General features: G+C 36.6%; 1 long non-coding RNA gene across 1 annotated transcript; it reads left to right on the forward strand.

Annotated features, from left to right (window-relative positions):
• The first annotated feature begins 1508 nt into the window (after positions 1–1508).
• On the forward strand, positions 1509–10185 carry LOC135605134 (uncharacterized). Its single transcript, XR_010484335.1, has 2 exons — positions 1509–2308; positions 2394–10185. It is a non-coding gene; the product is annotated as an uncharacterized LOC135605134 (long non-coding RNA).
• Positions 10186–10940: the final 755 nt, after the last annotated feature.

The raw sequence follows: 10940 nt of genomic DNA on the forward strand, positions 1-10940 counted from the left end.
CAACCGACCCTTCATTATTGAGGCCGACGCATTTGGAGTCGGAATTGGAGCCATTCTCATGCAAGATGGTCGACCACTCGCATATGCTAGCAAGACATTATCTCCCTCTCATCAAAATAAGTCAATATATGATAAGAAGATGCTTGCCATTGTGCGCATAGCAACGAGGTGGAGATCCTACTTGATTGGTCGACGATTTCAAATTAAAACTGACCATAAAAGCCTCAAGTACTTTTTGGAGCGAAAGATATTATCCCCTTAGCAACAAAAATGGGTAACAAAACTTCTTGGATTTGATTATGAAATAACTTACAAAAAGGGGAAAGAGAATATCCTGGCAGATGCGCTTTCGTAGTTACCCGAGCAAACTGAAGTTTCGGTCGTTTCACTTCCGACCAACGACCTCCTTGAGGATATTAAGATGGAATGACAGGAAGATTCAGAGACCAGTAAGATTATAAAAAAATTGGAGGAAGCACCAAGCTCCGTGGCTCATTACAATTGGGACTCAAAAGAATTACATTATAAGGGACGCATTGTGCTTATGATAAATTCTACTTGCATCTTCACGAGCAGATTTTGGATAAAGTTATTCCATATGCAGGGTACTAAATTGAAAAGGAGTATGGCATATCACCCACAAATCGACGGCCAAACAGAAGTTGTAAGTAGATGCTTGGAGATAGCCCAAAGCTACCCACCAAATATGACTATCCAAGGAGAACTCCAGACCCAGCCAAGTGCCATTATTAATCGACGGATCGTGACTCGACGACAACGACCCACTACTAAAGTGCTAATACAGTGGGTGAACCTACCAACAGAAGATGCCACTTGGGAGAACTATGACGACTTGAAGATCAAATTCCCAAAATTCATGAATCGTCAGCCTCGAGAACAAGGCTGATTTGAAGAGGGTGGGTCTGTTAGGACTCTAGCTAGGAGAGTCCTAATTGAGAGGGACATTCATGTAAAACCTACCTAAGCCGACCCCTATTAAAGAAGTGAAGAGGCCGGCTAGGGTTAGAAGGTTGTTTCTTAAAGAAGAATTAGGAGTTGTAAAGGAATAGGAGTCTTGAGTAGAAGTCCTATTAGAAGTTGGTTAGAAGTAGGAGTCTTGAGTAGGAGTCCTGTTAAGAGTTAGGGTTTAGAAACCCTATAAATAGTCATGTATTCCTCCTCTTTTGATAAGCAATAGATGAATCTTTTCTGCAGCCTTTGAGCAGCAACTTGGAGGGAGGAACCCCTATAGAGTTCCAAGGAGGTCGATCCCCTAAAGAGATAAACCCCAAGTTTAAAATCTGCAAGGGTTATAATAATAAGACGTATTTTAAGGATTATAATAAATAGCAATATGTTTAGAAAATATAAAAAAAGTATCTATTAATAATAAATAGTCTAAAAATATTTTTAAAAAAATAATATTATCATTAAAATTTTAAAATATAAATGGTCCAGAACGAATTCCTATAAGCCAGTCTTCCACAATAGATATTATTATTGTTATTATGTTAAAGTTTCTAATCCACCGTTTCTTGTCCTCTAAACGAACGGCGCACCAGAGAGGATGCGTCGGGAACCTTCTGTCACCTTTCCTGGAGAAATCCGCGGGCAACTGCGTGTTTCCCACGGCGTGTTTCCAACTTGCCGTTCTTATGCAGCACCGACCGCCCGTCCACGGGCAACCGCGTGTATCCCACGGCGTGTTTCCAACTTGCCGTTCTTATGCAGCAACGACCGACCCTTCCCACCGATTCGTTCTTGTCGGCCACAACTAAGAAGGAATTCCATCTCAGCCGTTGCTTCTTTCCTTTACACTCTGATCTGGATCGTTGGCTGCCTCGCTTGAAATCTATAAGTGACGGGACTCCCTCCCCTTCCTTGCCACCGTTGTTTTGGTTTCTGGTATGCGTCGTTCCGCGTCTCCTTAGCCACCCGTTGATCGTCGAAGGCGGTGCACCCAATTCCTCAGCCGTCCGTTTTTCGTTGATTTCGTTTTCGAATTGGATGATCTGTTCTCGATAGGTGGTGCATCCAAAGCCTTTTAATCGTTGATTTCGGATTCGGGCACTTGAAATTGGTATTGCGCGAATCGGAAGATGTGATTTTGATGGATGGTAGATCAAAAGCCTTTCAAATCTTGTGGTTTTCGTTATTGATCTGTTGAAATTGGTCTTGAACGAATTGGGTAATCTATTTTCGATCGATGATGGAGCGGAAAATTTTGATATATGTCGTTTTAGTTTTCGAGCACTTCAAACACGAAATTGGATGATCTATTTTCCTAAGAAATACGGAAGGTTGAGAGGTTAGGAGTTTCGACAGCTTCTATTGGATTTAGTTGATTCCGATTGTTATTTTAATTGGATGATTTTTTCCTTGCGTTCTCTCAGGGGACTTCACAAGTTGCAGGATTTTTTATGCTCCTAGTTTTTTGAAAGATTAAATTATCCTAACTCGCTAGTACCATGATCCCAAATTCTCGATCTCTCCTTTGTGGCAGATTTTATATATATCATCGACGCGGCTGGTGGTTGGTGAGGCTGTGGTGTTTATATGGTTTTTATCTGTATGGAGCCCACACGGAGCCTGTGATGAAGATTGTTAAGGATCCTCTGGTTTCCGTTGAATGATAAAAATAGGTTTTCCATTAGATAGTGGTTTATTTAAGGGGTTTCTTTGCTGTGACACACACCGCTTATTATCATGGATGCAGGTCTTCAGAAATGCTCTGAACAATGGTTGTGTCCGGTTTGTGCTAGTTTAGTCGGCCCTCGTTACTTTCAACTATCATTTGTTGTACTTATGTGCACAAGTCAGTTATTTTGATACGGTTCTCATCAAAATATGGTTGTTTGTTTTATTTGTTGTGCAAGGGAAAGCTGATGGACATCTAGTTTTGCATGGGCACGTGACAGTATCTTTTTGAAAGAGAGATGTGATTGTTTTGCTCTCTTTTGGTATTTGGTTTTAATGGAAGAGGTTCCATTAACTTCTCATTTTTTCAGCATTGGCAGTTTAATTTGTTGATTATTTTCCCTGTCTACTACTTCCGTTGGCATGCTTGGTACATTTTATAAATTTGCACTTTTGATGTGAGTCTTTCTCTATGTTTTCTGAATGTTAAATTTGCACATTTTATAAATTTGCACTTTTTATAAATTTGCAAATTTATAAATTTGCACTTTTTATAAATTTGCAAATTTATAAATTTGCACTTTTTGTTTGCAGTTGCAGAAGCATCAGCATTAGCCATAAGTCTGGTAAATAGACATGGTTACTGACCTTTCTTGGATTGTATTTGGTATGAGAAGTGGGTTTACATTTTTGGTAAGGTTAGTGTAGATTTAGGAGTCCAAATTATGCCCAAAAATTTGAGATTTTATGTTTTTATCCAAATGTTAATTGTTCTTGTTGTCATGAATTTTCAGCAGTTACTTGCTGGACTAGTCTTATTAGAAGATCATTTGAACTTCTCATTTGTCTCTTCTGGGATTCTTTGTCAGATATCTACTTTGCAGCTTAGTTGTCTTTTTGTTTTAACCTGCTTCTGGTCAGGTCATGAGGTATTTGGTTCCAGTTATCTTGTAGATGTTTTTTGAGTATGATGATGAATCATAGGAAATACGGAAGATTGAGAGTTTAGGAATTACGGCAGCTTCTATTTTTTTTTGATAAGTAAAAGTAAATTGATTTTGTGTAAAGTTTCTACAAATAGTTTTGTCTATACAAGTTATAAACGAAGCTAAGTAACTCGTAGAGTACTCATGCGGTAGTTATGACTAAACATGCTGTAGACTATAACTCTTAACTATGGCCAACAAATAAAATTTAAAGTCCAGATATACCAAGATTTCCTGTGGGTATAGCTTTTAACATCATGCCCAAGATCTTTAGCTAATAGCAAAATTGAATTTAATAAAAATATCTTTTTCTCTTTGTGTAAGGTGCTCCATTTTCAGATCGTTCTCCATACATGATCTTGAGTCTCTAATAATCTCTGTCAAGAGCTAAGCATTGTTTGTGTGTTGACACTCAAAGATTCTGCTACATCTTTCCTTCCACATCCACCAAATAGCGCATCTGAATATAACCTTTGTCAATTGTGTAAGAGGCCCTTTTCTTGAAAAATATTGCATGAGGTCAGCTAATTCTTGATGCAAGTTTGATTGCGGCATTTTATTGAGTTCGAATCGCTGGAGAATCTCCTTCCATATCCATTTAGTATAGTCACAAGCAAAATAGAGATGGTCAACAGTTTCTTCTTGTTGCATGCAAAGGGAGCATCGGTTAACATGATGGATACCTCTTCTTTTCATATTGTCTATTATAGGTAATTTATTCAGAAGGGCCTGCCATGTACATAAGGAATGTCTCTGTGATCCCGGTCGATCCCATGTCCAACTGCTTGGGAGCCACTTGTTATTTCTTTGCCTAATTTGATTCCATGCAGATGTGACACTAAATTTGCCATTGTCATGAAGCCAAATAAATACATCTGAAGGGTTGTTCCTGATTAGAATAGCTGTGATAGTCGGCCAAAGTGATAACATTTCAGGAGAAATAGGAGTAGGGAGACACCAGGTACCATTAGCAATGAACTCGGAAACCTTCCAATCTTTGGGAGCCCCAAGGTCTTTTCGTATTCTGTCACCATATAATTGAAATATACTTTTCCCATTCACCCAAGGATCGTACCACATATTAGTATTAGTTCCAGTAGAGATTGCATAAGAAATGTGTTTGATTAGCCAATTCCTTGGTTCTAGTTGATTCTAGTTGATTCTATTGGTTCTAGTTGATTCCGATTATTATTTTAATTACTTGAGGTTTTCCCTTGCCAGAGGACTGCACAGTATTTATGGTTTATATGCTTCTAGTGCTTTGAAAGATTGATTGTTATAACTCATGAATACCTTGATCCAGAATTCTCGAGCTCTCTTTTGTGGCAGATTCTATATGCAGTTGGTGAGGCTGTGTTGTGTATGTGGTTATTATCTGTATGGAGCCCACACAGACCCTATGATGCAGTTTGTTCAGGATGCTCTGGTTTCCTTTGAATGATTAAAATAGGTTTTCCGTTAGATTCTGTTATATTTTAGGGGGTTCTTTGCTGTGAAATACACTGCTTATTATCATGGATGCAGGTCTTCTGAAATGCTCTGAACCAGTGTCTGAACAATGAATATGTCCAGTTTGTGCTGGTTTAGTTGGCCCTCATTACTTTCAACTATTATTTGTTGCACTTGTCTGCACAAGTTGGTCATTTGATACGGTTCTCATCAAAATATGGTTGTTTGTTTTTATTTGTTGTGTGCAAGGGAAAGGAGATGGACATCTATTTTTGCATGGACATGTGAGTAGTTTTTTGAAAGAGAGATGTGTGTGTTTTGCTACTTTCCTATGGTATTTGGTTTTAAATATGCTCTAACCCTTTGATCAACTTTGCTGTGCCTGTTGTATATCTCTAGTTGGATGTAGACGGGTCTCAAGTAAGAAGTTCCATTAACTTCTCATTTTTTCTGCATTGGCTGTTTAATTGTTGTTTATTTTCCCTGTCTGCCACTTCTGTTGGCATGCTTGTGACATTTTATAAATTTGCACTTTTGAAGTTATTCTTTCTCTTTGTTTTCTTAATGTTCTATTACTAGTGTTTTTGTGTGCAGTTGCAGAAGCATCAGCATTAGCCATAAGTCTGGTAATTAGACATGGGTACTGTCCTTTTTTGGATTGTAATTGGTATGAAACATAGGTTTTACCTTTTTGATATGGCTAGTTTAGATCTATGAGTGCAAATTATTCACGATTTTTTGGGATATTATGTTTTTGTCCAAATGTTAAGTATTCCTATTGTTGTTAATTTTCAGCAGCTACTTGCATGGCAAGTATTATTTGAAGGTCATATGAATTTCTGATTTGTCTCTTCTTAGATTCTTTGTCAGACTTGTAATTTGCAGCTTAATTGTCTTTTTTTTTTAACCCGTCTTGAGGTATTTAGTTTCAGTTATCTTGTATATGTTTTTTTAATATGACACTAAATAATAAGAATTACAGAAGATTGAGAGGTTAGGAGTTCCGACAGCTTCTATTGGTTATAGTTGATTTCAATTATTATTTTAATTGCTTTAGGTTTTTCCTTGCATTCTCTCAAAGGACTTCACAATTTGCAGGATTTAGGGTTTTTATGATCCTAGTGCTTTGAAAGATTAGATTGTCATAACTCGCGAGTACTGTGATCCAAAATTCTCGAGTCTCTTTTGTGCTAGATTCTAAATGTATCACTGATGTGGTTGGTGATGCTGTGGTGTTTATGTGGTTATTATCTGTGTGGTGCCCACACAGACCCAAAGGTGCAGTTTGTTAAGGATGCTCTGCTTTCCGTTGAATTATTAAAATAGGTTTTCCATTAGATAGTGTTATCTTTAAGGGGTTTCTTTGCTGTGACATACATTGCTTATTATCTGGTTTGAACAATGGGTCCTCGTTACTTTCAACTATTATTTGTTGCACTTATGTGCACATGTTGGTGTTTTGATATGGTTCTCATCAAAATATGGATTGTTTTTATTTGTTGTGTGCAAGGGAAAGGAGATGGACATCTAGTTTTGCATGGGCATGTGACAATAGATTTTTGAAAGAGAGATGTGAATGTTTTGCTACCTACCTATGGCATTTGGTTTTCAGTATGCTCTAACCCTATCATCAACATTGCTGTGTCTGTTGTTTATCTCTTGTTGGATGTAGAAGTTTCTCAAGGAAGAGGTTCCATTAACTGGCTGTTTAATCGTTGATTATTTTCCCTATCCTACTACTTTCGTCAGCTTACTTGGTACATTTTATAAATTTGCTTTTTTGAAGTTAGTCTTTCTCTATGTTTTCTGAATGTTCTATTCCTAGTGTTTTTGTTTGCAGTTGCAGAAGCATCAGCATTTCCCATAATTTTGGTATTTAGACATGGTAACTGACCTTTCTTGGATTGTATTTGGTATGAAACAATAGATTTTTCCTTTTTGACAAGGCTAGATTAGATTTGGGTGTGCAAATTATGCACGAATTTTTGAGATATTATTTTTTTGTCCAATTGTTAATTATTCTTGTTGTTGTGAATTTTCAGCAGTTACTTGCTGGACAAGTCTTTTTAGAAGATCATTTGAATGTCTCATTCATCTCTTCTGGGATTCTCTCAGATTTCTACTTTGGTTAGGAGTTATGACAGCGTCTATTGGTTGAAGTTAATTCTGATTATTATGTTAAGCACTTGAGGCGTTTCCTTATGTTCTCTCAGAGGACTTCACAATTTGCAGCATTAATATTTTTTATGCTTCTAGTGCTTTGAAAGATTTGATTGTCATAACTCACGAGTACTGTGATCCGAAATTCTCAATCTCTTGTGGCAGATTCTATGTATATTATCAATGTGGTTGGTGAGGCTGTGTTGTTTATGTGTTTATTATCTGTTTGGAGACCACACGAAGCCCATGTTGCAGTTTGTCAAGCATGCTCTGGTTTCTGTTGAATGATTAAAATAGGTTTTCCATTAGATGGTGTTATATTTAAGGGGTTTCTTTGCTGTAACATGCTGCTTATTATCATGGATGCAGGTCTTCCGAAATGCTCTGAACAATGGATGCATCTGTTTTGTGCTGGTTTAGTTGGCCCTCACTACTTTCAACTATTATTTGTTGCACTTAATGTGCACAAGTTGGTCATTTGATACAGTTACTCATCAAAATATGTTTCTTTGTTTTTATTTTTGTCAAAAGGAAAGCATATGGGCATCTAGTTTTGCATGGGCACATGAGTGTTTTGCTTTGGTCCAATGGTATTTGGTTTTAAACATTATCTAACCGTCATCAGCATTGCTGCATCTGTTGGATATCTCTACTACTAAGGTCAGCAAGCTTGGTACATTTTATAAATTTGCACTTTTGAAGTTAGTCTTTTTCTATGTTTTCTGTATGTTCTATTCATAGTGTTTTTGTGTGGTGTTGCAGAAGCATCAGCATTAGCCATATGTCTGGTGATTAGACATGGATACTGACCTTTCTTGGGTTGTATTTGGTATTAGATATAGGTTTTACATTTTTGATAAGGCTCGTTTAGATTTAGGAGTGCGAATTATGAGTGAACTAGATATTTTTTTTCGTCCAAATGTTAATTATTCTTGTTGTGATGAATTTTCAGCAGTTCCTTGGTTGGCAAGTCTTATTAGAAGCAAGCTTTGCGATTTCGAATCATACCGCCCGTATCGGACAGTATGTACCGGGCGATACGCGGACTGCTCGCTACTGAGCGGTCCACTCGATATAGTCCCGTATTAGACGATACAAGGGTGTTTCGGGCGGTAACGGTTGAAATTTCGATCATTACCGCCTACTACTGCGTGGTATCAACCTAGCTATGGCGAAGTTGAGGGAGAAGCATCGAAGAAGGAAGAAGGAGAGGGTGTTCAAAGAAGAGGGAGAAGAAGAGAAAACCATTTCCATATTGGGTTAATTGCATCCATTGGTATTCAAGTTTGGTTGTAGAGGTTGTCCGCCGATTTTGTTGAATTTTCTTGAATTCCATAGAGCCATGGTTTCCAATGGCCTGATGGCTGTTCATTTATTGCCAAAATGCAGTCCAACCATTCCACGGAATTACATTTGGATGGACATTATTTTCACTTTGACTTTGTGAACCTTTGCTCTTAAAAGTACTCTTTTGGGTTTTTACTACAATAACAACAACTATAAAACCGTAAGTCCTGATTATTTGGGCTCGACTATTTGGATCTTTTGCCATCATTGAAATATGTAAAAAGTTATATGTTTAGTTAAGTTTAAAGTATTTAAATCTTTATTTATAATTTTTATTAAAGTCTTTTTAGGTATTTTATAAATAAGCTTGATCGAATATTTCATTGATGAAGATTCTTACAACCATATTTGATACAAACAAGATTTCAAGATTATTGTTTTGGTTAGCATGAAGAATAGAAGTTCTATCTGCACTCATAGTCAAATATTTTGCTTCAGCTTCTTCTTGTTCTTCTGGAGGGAGATGTCTTTGGAAAGGGGGTCAAAAAAATCTCAAATTGTTTGCATGTTGTTTTCGATTGTATAGACAAATATGTTAAGTTCTAACGCAATCAACGTTAGGTCTTTGAGTTTAGTTTTTTTAGTATGGATCAAAATGTTATAGATGAACTTTGTGAAGTTATAATGATGGTTACTGTGTTTCTTTGAGCTATAGAATTTTGTTGCCAATTAGCCATGTGTTTATGTAATTTGATATTATCCTTGGTGGGAATGACTTGTCAGAGATTAGATGAACTTTGAAAGATGGATCAGTTATGACCTGCAGCTCCACTTTTTCACTTCTATCATGTGATGTGCCAGCTTTTGTTGTAGTGAACTAGTGATCATATTTTTTAGTTACTGGTCATCTGGCATACATTGGTTTGGATATTTTCTTCTAATGGGTTTTGGCTTGTCATCTGAGAAGTTCTTCTGGCATGCTTTCTTTTGTGAGGGTAGATCGAAAATTTTGCTTACCCTTCCTTTGGATCTTCATTTTGGTTGCAATATCCAGACAATGGTAAGAGCTTTTGCTGGATCCTGTGTTTGATGCAAGATGGGCTTATCCTGGCTTTGATAAGAACTGTGGTTGCAATATAAGTTACAATTTCTTTGCTTTTCTCAGGCATATTTTCTTCAAGTTTGATATGCATTTTTTTTGTTGAACATATATGTTGCATTTGAAATTTGTTTTGGGAAAACAAGAATTGAGCAGCTCAGCATCATATAGATAATATTTTTGAGGGAAAGGAGTATCTTTTCTCTTGGAAACAGTTTCAACTGAAGAAACAGTTTGGGTTGGTTCTTTTATTCTGGTATTCTGAAATTAGTGAATGAGTTCTATGATGAAGCAAAGATGCACAATACCAGGAACCAAGATTGCAGAACCATATCTTCATTGTATGATGGTCAATCTTTTCTTCATTGGATTGCAGACATGAAAAGGGATATTTCCTGTATTTATCCACTTTTAACGGTGGACATAGAATGATTCACCTTTGTTAGTTTCCTGCAATATGACCATGTAGTTGGAATATCTACAGGAAGCCTGTACTGTTTATATGTGTTGGGAGTATCAAAACAATGGGTGTTTTATGCACTACAAGGCCTCTTGCCTTTCCCTTTATTTGCATTGGCCTTCAGATGTTGATGTGTTATGTGATTATATGTGAATTTTTGGGTGTCTTACACAAAAAATGATGGGTATCCCATGTCATGCATTGTCTTTTCATTTCTTCATATTGGCAAGACATGAGAGTGTCTTGGTTGTAGCATTTGGTAATGTGTATTTATGCTAGATTTATTTTCAACTACCTAGATTAGCAAGCACTTTATATGTTATATTTATGTCTCTGTTCTTGTCTAGTGAATTCATCATGGAAATTTTATATTGCTTTCTTACATCTTTGGGTTTAGATTCTTTTGTATTCTCAATATTTGCCATGTACTTTATATGTGATACTTATGCCACTTTTGATTGGTTTTCATCCCCTTTTCTGAATCATCATCCATTCCATGCTAAAGAGTCACAATCTTTGTTTTAATGTTGTATGGTGATGTCATTTTATTCCCTTCGTAAGTATAATCTTGAATTTTTGTCCATTCCAACCAAAGAATTGAATCTCAAGTATCAGATCTATACTAGTTCAGGTCAAACAATTGAATATCGAGTATCAGACCTATACTGGTTTAGCGCATACTAGTATGGGTCTAAACCATACTGGCATCTTATTGTAACAAATTTTAAAAAAATATAAAAATAAAAATAAAGTTTAATTTCTATTTTTATTGATGATGAACAATTGGTCATTCATTGTTTCGCTATAGCTAACTGTGGTTATATTGATTTTCATGTAGTTGTGTTTAATTTCCCAGGGTTAC

Source organism: Musa acuminata, chromosome BXJ2-2 (genome assembly GCF_036884655.1).
Source record: "Musa acuminata AAA Group cultivar baxijiao chromosome BXJ2-2, Cavendish_Baxijiao_AAA, whole genome shotgun sequence".
NCBI classification, from domain to species: domain Eukaryota; kingdom Viridiplantae; phylum Streptophyta; class Magnoliopsida; order Zingiberales; family Musaceae; genus Musa; species Musa acuminata.